General features: G+C 43.9%; 1 pseudogene; it reads right to left on the bottom strand.

Annotated features, from left to right (window-relative positions):
- The window catches only part of LOC111970722 (voltage-dependent calcium channel subunit alpha-2/delta-3-like), a 105,425-nt pseudogene that overhangs the window by 46,324 nt on the left and 47,756 nt on the right, over nt 1–11,345 (bottom strand).

Genomic DNA, 11,345 nt, shown 5'->3' on the forward strand with positions numbered 1-11,345 from the left:
CTTGACACATTGGAAAGAATTTACAAAAAAACAGAGCAAACTAGAATGCTATTTGGCCCTAAACAGAGAGTACACAGTGGCAGAATACCTGACCACTGTGACTGACCCAAAACTAAGGAAATATTTGACTATGTACAGACTCAGTGAGCATAGCCTTGCTATTGAAAAAGGCCCGCTGAAGGCTCCCAAGAGAAGACAGGCTATGTGCACACTGCCCACAAAATGAGGTGGAAACTGAGTGCACTTCCTAACCTCCTGCCCAATGTATGACCATATTAGAGACACATTTTTACCTCAGATTACACAGACCCACAAAGAATTCGAAAACAAATCATATTTTGATAAACTCCCATATCTATTGGGTGAAATACTACAGTGTGCAATCACAACAGCAATATTTGTGACCTGTTGCCACAAGAAAAKGGCAACCAGTGAAGAACAAACACCATTGTAAATACGACCTATATGTTTATTTGTTTTCCCTTTTGTACCTGAACTATTTGCACACCATTACAACACTGTATATAGACATAATATGACATTTGTAATGTCTTTATTCTTTTGGAACTTTTGTAAGTGTAGTGTTTACTATAAATTTTTTATTGTTTATTTCACTTTTGTTTATTATCTATTTCACTAGCCATGGCAATATGTTTCCCATGCCAATAAAGCCCTTACATTGAAATTGAACTGAGAGAGAGAAAGGCTTTACCTTGTGTGCCTGGGAGAGCTGCAGGAGACAGAAAAATGACATATGAGGATTGACAGACAGACAGACGCTCAATCACTCGGTCAGACAGACAGACACTCAGTCAGACAGACAGTCAGTAAGTCAGATAGACAAACAGACAGACACATAGTCAGTCAGACAGACAGACAGACAGACAGACACAGACAGACAGACAGACAGACAGACAGACAGACAGACAGACAGACAGCATATTATCATTCTGCACACAGAAGAGCAGAACAAGTCAAACTGGAAAATCCAGTCAAATGAATGAAGCTCATAATGAGGAATCCCTCCTGTAGCATGAAGAGGACTGATCAGAGAGGGGACACACACACACGGACACACACACACACACGGACACACACACAAACGCACACGCACATACACATGCACATGCACACACATACAGTACATCATGTACACACACACTCCCATGCCTTTTTCTACTCACTATGATACTCCCAGTGCTGTCCATGTAGGCCTCTGTCCAGACCGTGTCATGCTCGTGGTCGATGACTTTAGGACGACTCATAACATGAAGATACCTCATCACATTTTCCTGTACATCAGCCAGTGTGGAGATCTGACTGAAATACCCTGTGTCAACACACACAAGCACGCACGCACACACAGACACACACACAAACACACACGCACGCACGTGCACACACAATGTATCACACTAGGGGTATTTCCCAGTAAGTGTGTGTTACTGTGAGTGTCAGAATAAAGTTAGAGTAGCTGGGCTGTGTAATCCCACAGTGATCACTTTTCCTGACTGTGCAGTGCACAGTCCAGAGCATTCACCTCTCATCTGGAGCGTGGGCACACGGTAGCCATCAGCGGCAGGTGGCCAGGGGGAAAGTCTCTGACAGAAAGAGGGATTAGGCAGGGATGGCCCCTGAGCCCTGTGTCTCCACTAACACTCCATTTTGCACACATCAGCACAGCCAATCTACCCAACACACACTCACGCCCACATTCACACACAACCAATCTACCCAACACACACTCACACCCACACATTCACACACAGCCAATCTACCCAACACACACTCACGCCCACACATTCACACACAGCCAATCTACCCAACACACACTCATACCCACACATTCACACACAGCCAACATACCATCACAGTAATAGTATACATGTGCTGTGTAGTGTATTTGGTACATAGTGTATGTGGTTATTATACAATTTTTAAGAAAAGACAAACCTTTATTAGCACAGGCCATCCATTTCATGTTATCAGCAAAGGCAGACTCTCGGCCAATCAGGTAAGGGAATATGCGCACCTATTTGAAGAGGAAAGGGACATCAGCCATTTACAGTGTGGTGATATAAATAGAGAATACGTAAACATGAGCAGTGATGGAATCACATGGTGCTCCATTTTCCTGAGAGGAGAGGAGTGGAGATGAGATGAGAGGAGGATGAAAGTATAGTCTACTACCGAAGAGAGGAGAGGAGTGGAGATGAGATGAGGATGAAAGTATAGTCTACTACCGAAGAGAGGAGAGGAGTGGAGATGAGAGGAGGGTGGATAGATGTATAGTCTACTACCAAAGAGAGGAGAGGAGTGGAGATGAGAGGAGGTTGTATTAGGGCGGCGGCGGTGGCGGGGGCGAGGGGGGGGCGGGGGCGGGGCCGCGAAGCCGGCGGGGCGGGCGGGAGCGATTTGGCGGGGGCGGGGGGGCGATACGATGGATCCTCCATACGGTGCGCGGGGAGGAGGGCGGAGGATGTATAGTCTACTACCAAGAGAAGGAGAGGAGTGGAGATGGAGAGGAGGTGTATAGAGTATGTCTACTACCGAAGAGAGAGAAGAGTGGTGGAGGGTGTATAGATGTATAGTCTACTACCAAAGAGAGGAGAGGAGTGGAGATGAGAGGAGGGTGATAGATGTATAGTCTACTACCAAGAGAGGAGAGGAGTGGAGATGAGATGGAGGATGAAAGTATAGTCTACTACCAAAGAGAGGAGAGGAGTGGAGATGAGAGGAGGGGATAGATGTATAGTCTACTACCAAAGAGAGGAGAGGAGTGGAGATGAGAGGAGGGTGGATAGATGTATAGTCTACTACCAAAGAGAGGAGAGGAGTGGAGATGAGAGGAGGGTGAATAGATGTACAGTCGTGGCCAAAAGTTTTGAGAATGACACAAATATAAATTTTCACAAAGTCTGCTGCCTCAGTTTGTATGATGGCAATTTGCATATACTCCAGAATGTTATGAAGAGTGATCAGATGAATTGCAATTAATTGMAAAGTCCCTCTTTGCCATGCAAAAGCACTGAATCCCCCCAAAAAATTCTACTGCATTTCAGCCCTGCCACAAAAGGACCAGCTGACATCATGTCAGTGATTCTCTCGTTAACACAGGTGTGAGTGTTGACGAGGACAAGGCTGGAGATCACTCTGTCATGCTGATTGAGTTTGAAGAACAGACTGGAAGCTTCAAAAGGAGGGTGGTGCTTGGAATCATTGTTCTTCCTCTGTCAACCATGGTTACCTGCAAGAAAACACGTGCCGTCATCATTGCTTTGCACAAAAAGGGCTTCACAGTCAAGGATATTGCTGCCAGTAAGATTGCACCTGAATCAATCATTTATCGGATCATCAAGAACTTCAAGAAGAGCGGTTCAATTGTTGTGAAGAAGGCTTCAGGGTGCCCCAGAAAGTCCAGCAAGTGCCAGGACCGTCTCCTAAAGTTGATTCAGCTGCGGGATCGGGGCACCACCAGTACAGAGCTTGCTCAGGAATGGCAGCAGGCAGGTGTGAGTGCATCTGCATGCACAGTGAGGCGAAGACTTTTGGAGGATGGCCTGGTTTCCAGAAGGGCAGCAAAGAAGCCACTTCTCTCCAGGAAAAACATCAGGGACAGACTGATATTCTGCAAAAGGTGCAGGGATTGGACTGCTGAGTACTGGGGTAAAGTCATTTTCTCTGATAAATCCCCTTTCCGATTGTTTGGGGCATCCGGAAAAAAGCTTGTCCGGAGAAGACAAGGTGAGCGCTACCATCAGTCCTGTGTCATGCCAACAGTAAAGCATCCTGAGACCATTCATGTGTGGCGTTGCTTCTCAGCAAAGGGAGTGGGCTCACTCACAATTTTGCCTAAGAACACAGCCATGAATAAAGAATGGTACCAACACATCCTCCGAGAGCAACTTCTCCCAAACATCCAGGAACAGTTTGGTAAACGAACAATGCCTTTTCCAGCATGATGGACACCTTGCCATAAGGCAAAAGTGATAACTAAGTGGCTCGGGGAACAAAACATCAATATTTTGGGTCCATGGCCAGGAAACTCCCCAGACCTTAATCCCATTGAGAACTTGTGGTCAATCCTCAAGAAGCTGGTGGACAAACAAAACCCCACAAATTCTGACAAACTCCAAGCATTGATTATGCAAGAATGGGCTGCCATCAGTCAGGATGTGGCCCAGAGTTAATTGACAGCATGCCAGGGCGGATTGCAGAGTTCTTGAAAAAGAAGTGTCAACACTGCAAATATTGACTCTTTGCATCAACTTCATGTAATTGTCATAAAAAGCCTTTGACACTTATGAAATGCTTGTAATTATACTTCACTATTCCATAGTAACATATGAGAAAAATATCTAAATACACTGAAGCAGCAAACTTCGTGGAAATTTATATTTGTGTCATTCTCAAAACTTTTGGCCACAACTGTTAGTCTACTACCGAAGAGAGGAGAGGAGTGTAGATGAGATGAGAGGAGGGTGGATGTATAATCTACTACCGAAGGAGGAGAGGAGATGAGAGGAGGGTGGATGTATAATCTACTACCGAAGAGAGGAGAGGAGATGAGAGGAGGGTGGATGTATAATCTACTACCGAAGAGAGGAGAGGAGATGAGAGGAGGGTGGATGTATAATCTACTACCGAAGACAGGAGAGGAGATGAGAGGAAGGGTGATGTATAATCTACTACCGAAGAGAGGAGAGGAGATGAGAGGAGGGTGGATGTATATTCTACTACCGAAGAGAGGAGAGGAGATGAAGAGGAGGGTGGATGTATAATCTCTACCGAAGAGAGGAGAGGAGAGTGAGAGGAGAGTGGATGTATAATCTACTACCGGGAAGAGAGGAGAGGAGATGAGAGGAGGGTGGATGTATAATCTACTACCGAACGGAAATTAGAGGAGAGGAGAGGAGCGGAGATGTATCGTCTACCACCAAAGAGAGGAGAGGAGTGGAGAGGAGAGGAAAATAGAGGAGAGAAGAGGAGAGGAGGGGATGTATGGACTACTACAGTACTGTTTGTGCCTCACAATAAAAGACCCAGCACTCAGTATAGCTCTCTGTCTTTCTTCTTTTCCTTGCTTTTCCTTTCCTTTCCCTTCATCTCTGCTCTCCTCTCTCCTCTCCTGCATCCCCTTCTCATTTTCATTATGTTTCCTTCCTCTTGCTCTCTTTCTTGCTCATTCATATTATCTGCATGTCTGCGCTTCATTAGATCTGTGTGTATGTATAAACCAAGGTTGACAGCACAGAGAAACAAGAGACAGTTAGAATTTTCTCTTTGGCATCCGCCAGCCACGGCTCAGAGTGAACGGCTGCCAAATACTGCCCCTCCGGGTATGTGGGGGGATGGAGGTTACACTGCCAGATACTGCTCCTTTGTGCCGAGTCTGCCGACACACACATGCTTGATAGGACTGGACAAACGGGCCCCAAGGTGTTGTTTTTATTGCACTGTGAATAGTACAGCAGCCCATTTAATTTCAATTGCATTTGTTTAACGTTTTCACCAAGTCGTTTGTCACAGTGTGGCCTACTGCCAGAATGACCCTCCAATAGAGAGCCAGCCTGGGGCGACAGAGGCAGAGACTGAGAGGCAGAAGCAGGGAGAAGACTATGTTGGTACTATGAGGAGGAGAGGGACTCTAGTCCATATGTAGTCAGTCTGGGGCAGAGGCAGAGGAAAGGCTGAGGATAGATACATGAGGAGAGAGATCTACCATATGGAGAGACCGCCTCGGGCAGTATAGATTAGCAACGCGCATGCCCCACCTTGGATCTGTCTTTTTCAGCCATCTACTTCCTGTGTTTGAATAGTGCAAAATCCACCTGTCACTTAAATCTCATTGGATTGATTGCTTTCATTTTACTAACGCAACTGTTTCAAACTCTTGCTTGTGCCTGTCCTTTTTTCAACCGCGGAAATCAAATCAAATCAAACTGTATTTGTCACATGCGCCGAATACAACAAGTGTAGACCTTACCGTGAAATGCTTACTTACAAGCCCTTAACCAACAGTGCAGTTCAAGAAGAGTTAAGAAAATATTTACCAAAAAAACTAAAGTAAAAAATAATAAAAAGTAACACAAAAAAAGAACAATAACAAGGCTATATACAGGGGGTTCCGGTACTGAGTCAGTGTGCGGGGGTACAGGTTAGTTGAGGTAATTTGTACATGTAGGTAGGGGTGAAGTGACTATGCATAGATAATAAACAACGAGTAGCAGCAGTGTACAAAACAAATGGAGGGGGGGTCAATGTAATAGCCTGGTGGCCATTTGATTAATTGTTCAGCAGTCTTATGGCTTGGGGGTAGAAGCTGTTATGGAGCCTTTTGGTCCTAGACTTGGCGATCCGGTACCGCTTGCCGTGCGGCAGCAGAGAAAACAGTCTATGACTTGGGTGACTGGAGTCTGACAATTTTATGGGCTTTCCTCTGACACCGCCTATTATATAGGTCCTGGATGGCAGGAAGCTTGGCCCCAGTGATGTACTGGGCCCATTTATGTCTGGAAGTAGCTAGCAAGCTAGCCAACGTTACCTTTGTATTCAGGACAAAAAGTGAATTGCTTTGCCAGAATTTTAAGAGTACTTTAGTGCCTTGTTGAAAACAGGATGCATGTTTTAGAATATTTGTATTCTATACAGGGTTCCTTCTTTTCACTCTGTCAATTAGGTTAGTATTGTGGAGTAACTGCAATGGTGTAGTTTTCTCCTATCAGCCATTAAACTCTGTAACTGTTTTAAAGTCTCCATTGGCCTCATGGTGAATTCCCTGAGCGGTGCCCTTCCTCTCAGGCAACTGAGTTAGGAAGGACACCTGTATATTTGTAGTGACTGGGTGTATTGATACACAATCTAAAATGTAATTAATAACTTCACCATGGTTAAAGGGATATTCAATGTCTGCTTTTTCATATTTTTACCCATCTACCAATAGGTGCCCTTCTTTGCGAGGCATTGGAAAACCTCCCTGGTCTATGTGGCTGAATCTGTTTGACATTCATTGCTCGACTAAGGGACCTTGCAAATAATTGTATGTGTGGGGTGCAGAGATGAGGTAGTCATTCAAAAATCATGTTAAACACTTTTATTGCATACGGAGTGAGTCCATGCAACTTATTATGTGAAATTTTTACTTGTGAACTTATTTAAGCTTGCCATAACAAAGGAGTAGATTACTTATTTCTCAAGACATTTCAACTTTTCCTTTTTATTAATTTGTACACATTTAAAAAAAAAAATCCACTTTGACATGATGGGGTAATGTGTATAGGCCAGTGACAAAACATCTGCATTTAATCCACTTTAAATTCAGGCTGTACCACAACAAATTGTGGAAAAAGTCAAAGGGTGTGAAAACTTTCTGAAGGCACTGTACAAACCTTATTTGTTCATCAGAAAGTGTGAATAACTCACCACAGGTTAATGAGAAGGGTGTGCTTGAAAGGATGCACATAACTCTGCAATGTTGGGTTGTTGACACCCCCTGATCTATTTCACCTGTTCTTGTGATTGTCTCCACCCTCTCCAGGTGTCGCTTGTTTTCCCCAGTGTATTTATCTCTGTGTTTCCTGTTTCTCTGTGCCAGTTTGTCTTGTATGTTTAGTCAAGTCAACCAGCGTGTTTTTCCTCCGTACTCCTTTTGCTATTCTCTTTTTCTAGTCCTCCCGGTTTTGACCCTTGCCTGTTTCTGGACTCTGTACCCGCCTGCATGACCATTCTGTCTGCCTTGACCACGAGCCTGTCTGCCACTCTGTACCTCCTGGACTCTGGTATGGTTTTGACCTTTTTGCCTGTCCACGACCATTCTCTTGCCTACCCCTTTGGATTATTAAACATTGTAAGACTCCAGCCATCTGGGTCTCGCCTTGATAGTTGTATTGGAGAGAGTCTCCGTCTTAAATCATTTTCCACATGGTCTGTGCCTGTATTTGTGCCTGTATTCATGCTAGTGAGGGCTGAGTATCCACTCTCACATAGGTACGTGGTTGCAAAGAGCAYCAGTGTCTTAACAGCATGATTTGCCAAGGCAGGATACTCTGAGCACAGCCCAATCCCAGAAATCTGGCAGTTGCTTCTGATTATATTCAGTTTTCACAGAACTGCTTGTTGCAATTTTGAGGCTCTCTTGTTCAGATATTGTTAAGTGGACTGGAGACAGGGCATAAAAGGGATAACGAATCCAGTTTGTCATCCGTTTCGAGAAAGTACCTGCGTAATTGCGCACCCAACTCACTCAGGTGCTTCGCTGTATCACATTTGACATTGTCCGTAAGCTTGAGTTAATTTGCACACAAAACATACAATGCTGGAAAGACCTGTGTTGTCCTTGTTAATGCAGACAGAGAAGAGCTCCAATTTCTTAATCATAGCCTCTATGACCCGCACACTGAATATAGTTGCGGCGAGTCCCTGTAATCCTAGATTCAGATCATTTGGGTGGGGAAAAACATCACCCAGATAGGCCAGTTGTGTGAGAAACTCGTCATCATGCAAGCGGTCAGACAAGTGAAAATCATGGTCAGTAAAGAGAACTTTAACTAATGGCTGCAGGGGCAGTATTGAGTAGCTTGGATGAAAAGGTGCCCATTGTAAACGGCCAGCTCCTCAGTCTCAGTTGCTAATATATGCATATTATTAGTATTGGATAGAAAACACTCTAAAGTTTCTAAAACTGTTTGAATTATGTCTGTGAGATTAACAGAACTCATATGGCATGCAAAAACCTGAGAAGTTCCACTTCCTGTTTGGATATTTTCTAGGGGTGCCAGATTTTCAGCCAAGCTCTCCATGAAAATACAGATATGGATGGGTTTTCACTTCCTACGGCTTCCACTAGATGTCAACAGTCAATAGAACTTAGTCTGAAAATCCAGAAAATCACATTGTATGATTTTTAAGTAATTAATTTGCATTTTATTGCATGACATAAGTATTTGATCACCTACCAACCAGTAAGAATTCGGCTCTCACAGCCTGTTAGTTTTTCTTTAAGAAGCCCTCTGTTCTCCACTCATTCCCTGTATTAACTGCACCTGTTTGAACTGTTACCTGTATAAAAGACACTGTCCACACACTCAATCAAACAGACTCAACCTCTCCATGGCCAAGACCAGAGAGCTGTGTAAGGACATCAAGGGATAAAATTGTAGACCTGCACAGGCTGTGGATGGGCTACAGGACAATAGGCAAGCAGCTTGGTAAGAAGGCACAACTGTTGGCGGCAATTATTAGAAAATGGAAGAAGTTCAAGATGACGGTCAATCACCTCCGGTCTGGGGCTCATGCAAGATCTCATACCTCGTGGGGCATCAATGATCATGAGGAATGTGAGGGATCAGCCCAGAACTACACGGCAGGACCTGGTCAATGACCTGAAGAGAGCTGGGACCACAGTCTCAAGAAAACATTAGTAACACACTACTCCGTCATGGATTAAAATCCTGCAGCGCACGCAAGGTCCCTGCTCAAGCCAGCGCATGTCCAGGCCCGTCTGAAGTTTGCCAATGACCATCTGGATGATCCAGAGGAGGAATGGGAGAAGGTCATGTGGTCTGATCAGACAAAATAGAGCTTGTTGGTCTAAACTCACTCGCCGTGTTTGGAGGAAGAAGAAGGATGAGTACAACCAAGAACACCATCCCACGTGAAGCATGGAGGTGGAACATCATTCTTTGGGGATGCTTTTCTGCAAAGGGGACAGGCGATGCACCGTATTGAGGGAGGATGGATGGGGCATGTATCGCGAGATCTTGGCCAACACCTCCTTCCCTCAGTAAAGGCATTGAAGATGGGTCGTGGCTGGGTCTTCCAGCATGACAACGACCCGAAACACACAGCCAGGGCAACTAAGGAGTGGCTCCTTAAGAAGCATCTCAAGGTCCTGGAGTGGCCTAGCAGTCTCCAGACCTGAACCCAATAGAAAATCTTTGGAGGGAGCTGAAAGTCCGTATTGCCCAGCGACAGCCCCGAAACCCGAAGGATCTGGAGAAGGTCTGTATGGAGGAGTCGGCCAAAATCCCTGCTGCAGTGTGTGCAAACCTGGTCAAGAACTACAGGAAACATATGATCTCTGTAATTGCAACAAAGGTTTCTGTACCAAATATTAAGTTCTGCTTTTCTGATGTATCAAATACTTATGTCATGCAATAAATGCAAATTAATTACTTAAAAATCATACAATGTGATTTTCTGGATTTTTGTTTTAGATTCCGTCTCTCACAGTTGAAGTGTACCTATGATAAAAATTACAGACCTCTACATGCTTTGTAAGTAGGAAAACCTGCAAATCGGCAGTGTATTTGTTCTCCCCACTGTATGTATTATCATCTATATTTATGATGAGTATTTCTGTTGACCGATGTGGTATGCAAAGTCACTTGATGTTTTTTGCAACTAGTGAATCTAGTCGCCTCAATGTAAACTCAGATTTTTTATATAAATATGAATTTAATAAAACAAAACATGCATGTATTGTGTAACATGAAGTCCTATGAGTGTCATCTGATGAAAATAATCAAAGGTTAGTGATTAATTTTCTCTCTATTCTGGTTTTTGTGAATATATTTAGCTGGAAAAATGGCTATGCTTATTGTGGTTTTGTGGTGACCTAACATAATCGTTTGTAGTGCTTTCGCTGAAAAGCCTATTTGAAATCGGACACGTTGGTTATAAATATGAATTATAGATATACCTCTCCTTATTAATGCACCGCTGTGTCAGATTTCAAAAAAACTTTACGGAAATATAAACCTTGCAATAATCTGAGACGGAGCTCAGATGATTAGCCAATTAGCCGCCATGTTGGACTCAACAGAAACCAGAAAATACATGATAAATGTTTCCTTACCTTTGATGAATTCATCAGAATGCAGTCCTAGGAATCCCAGGTCCACAATAAATGCTGATTTGTTCGTTAATGTCCGTTATTTATGTCAAATTAGCTACTTTCGAATTTGTTACCAAACACCCTAACCAAAGTCTCAAAGCGCGACCACTATAACGTGACGAAATGTCCAAAACGTTCCGTTACAGTCAGTAGAAACATGTCAAACGATGTACTGAATCAATCTTTAGAATGTTGTTAACATACATCTTGAATAACGTTCCAACCGGAGAATTACATCCACTTCAATTGAGAGATGGAACAGAGCTCACTCTCACGTGAAGCGCCAGTTCAATGCGTGGGCACCTCATGGCAGTGATTACTCATTCCTGTCTCCTTCGAACCCCCTTCAAATTAGAGTCAGACTAGTTCTATTGACTGTTGACATCTGTGGAAGCCGTAGGAAGTGAAAACCCATCCATATCTGTATTTTCATGGGAGCTTGGCTGAAAAT

This window comes from Salvelinus sp. IW2-2015, linkage group LG11 (genome assembly GCF_002910315.2).
Source record: "Salvelinus sp. IW2-2015 linkage group LG11, ASM291031v2, whole genome shotgun sequence".
Lineage (NCBI taxonomy): Eukaryota > Metazoa > Chordata > Actinopteri > Salmoniformes > Salmonidae > Salvelinus > Salvelinus sp. IW2-2015.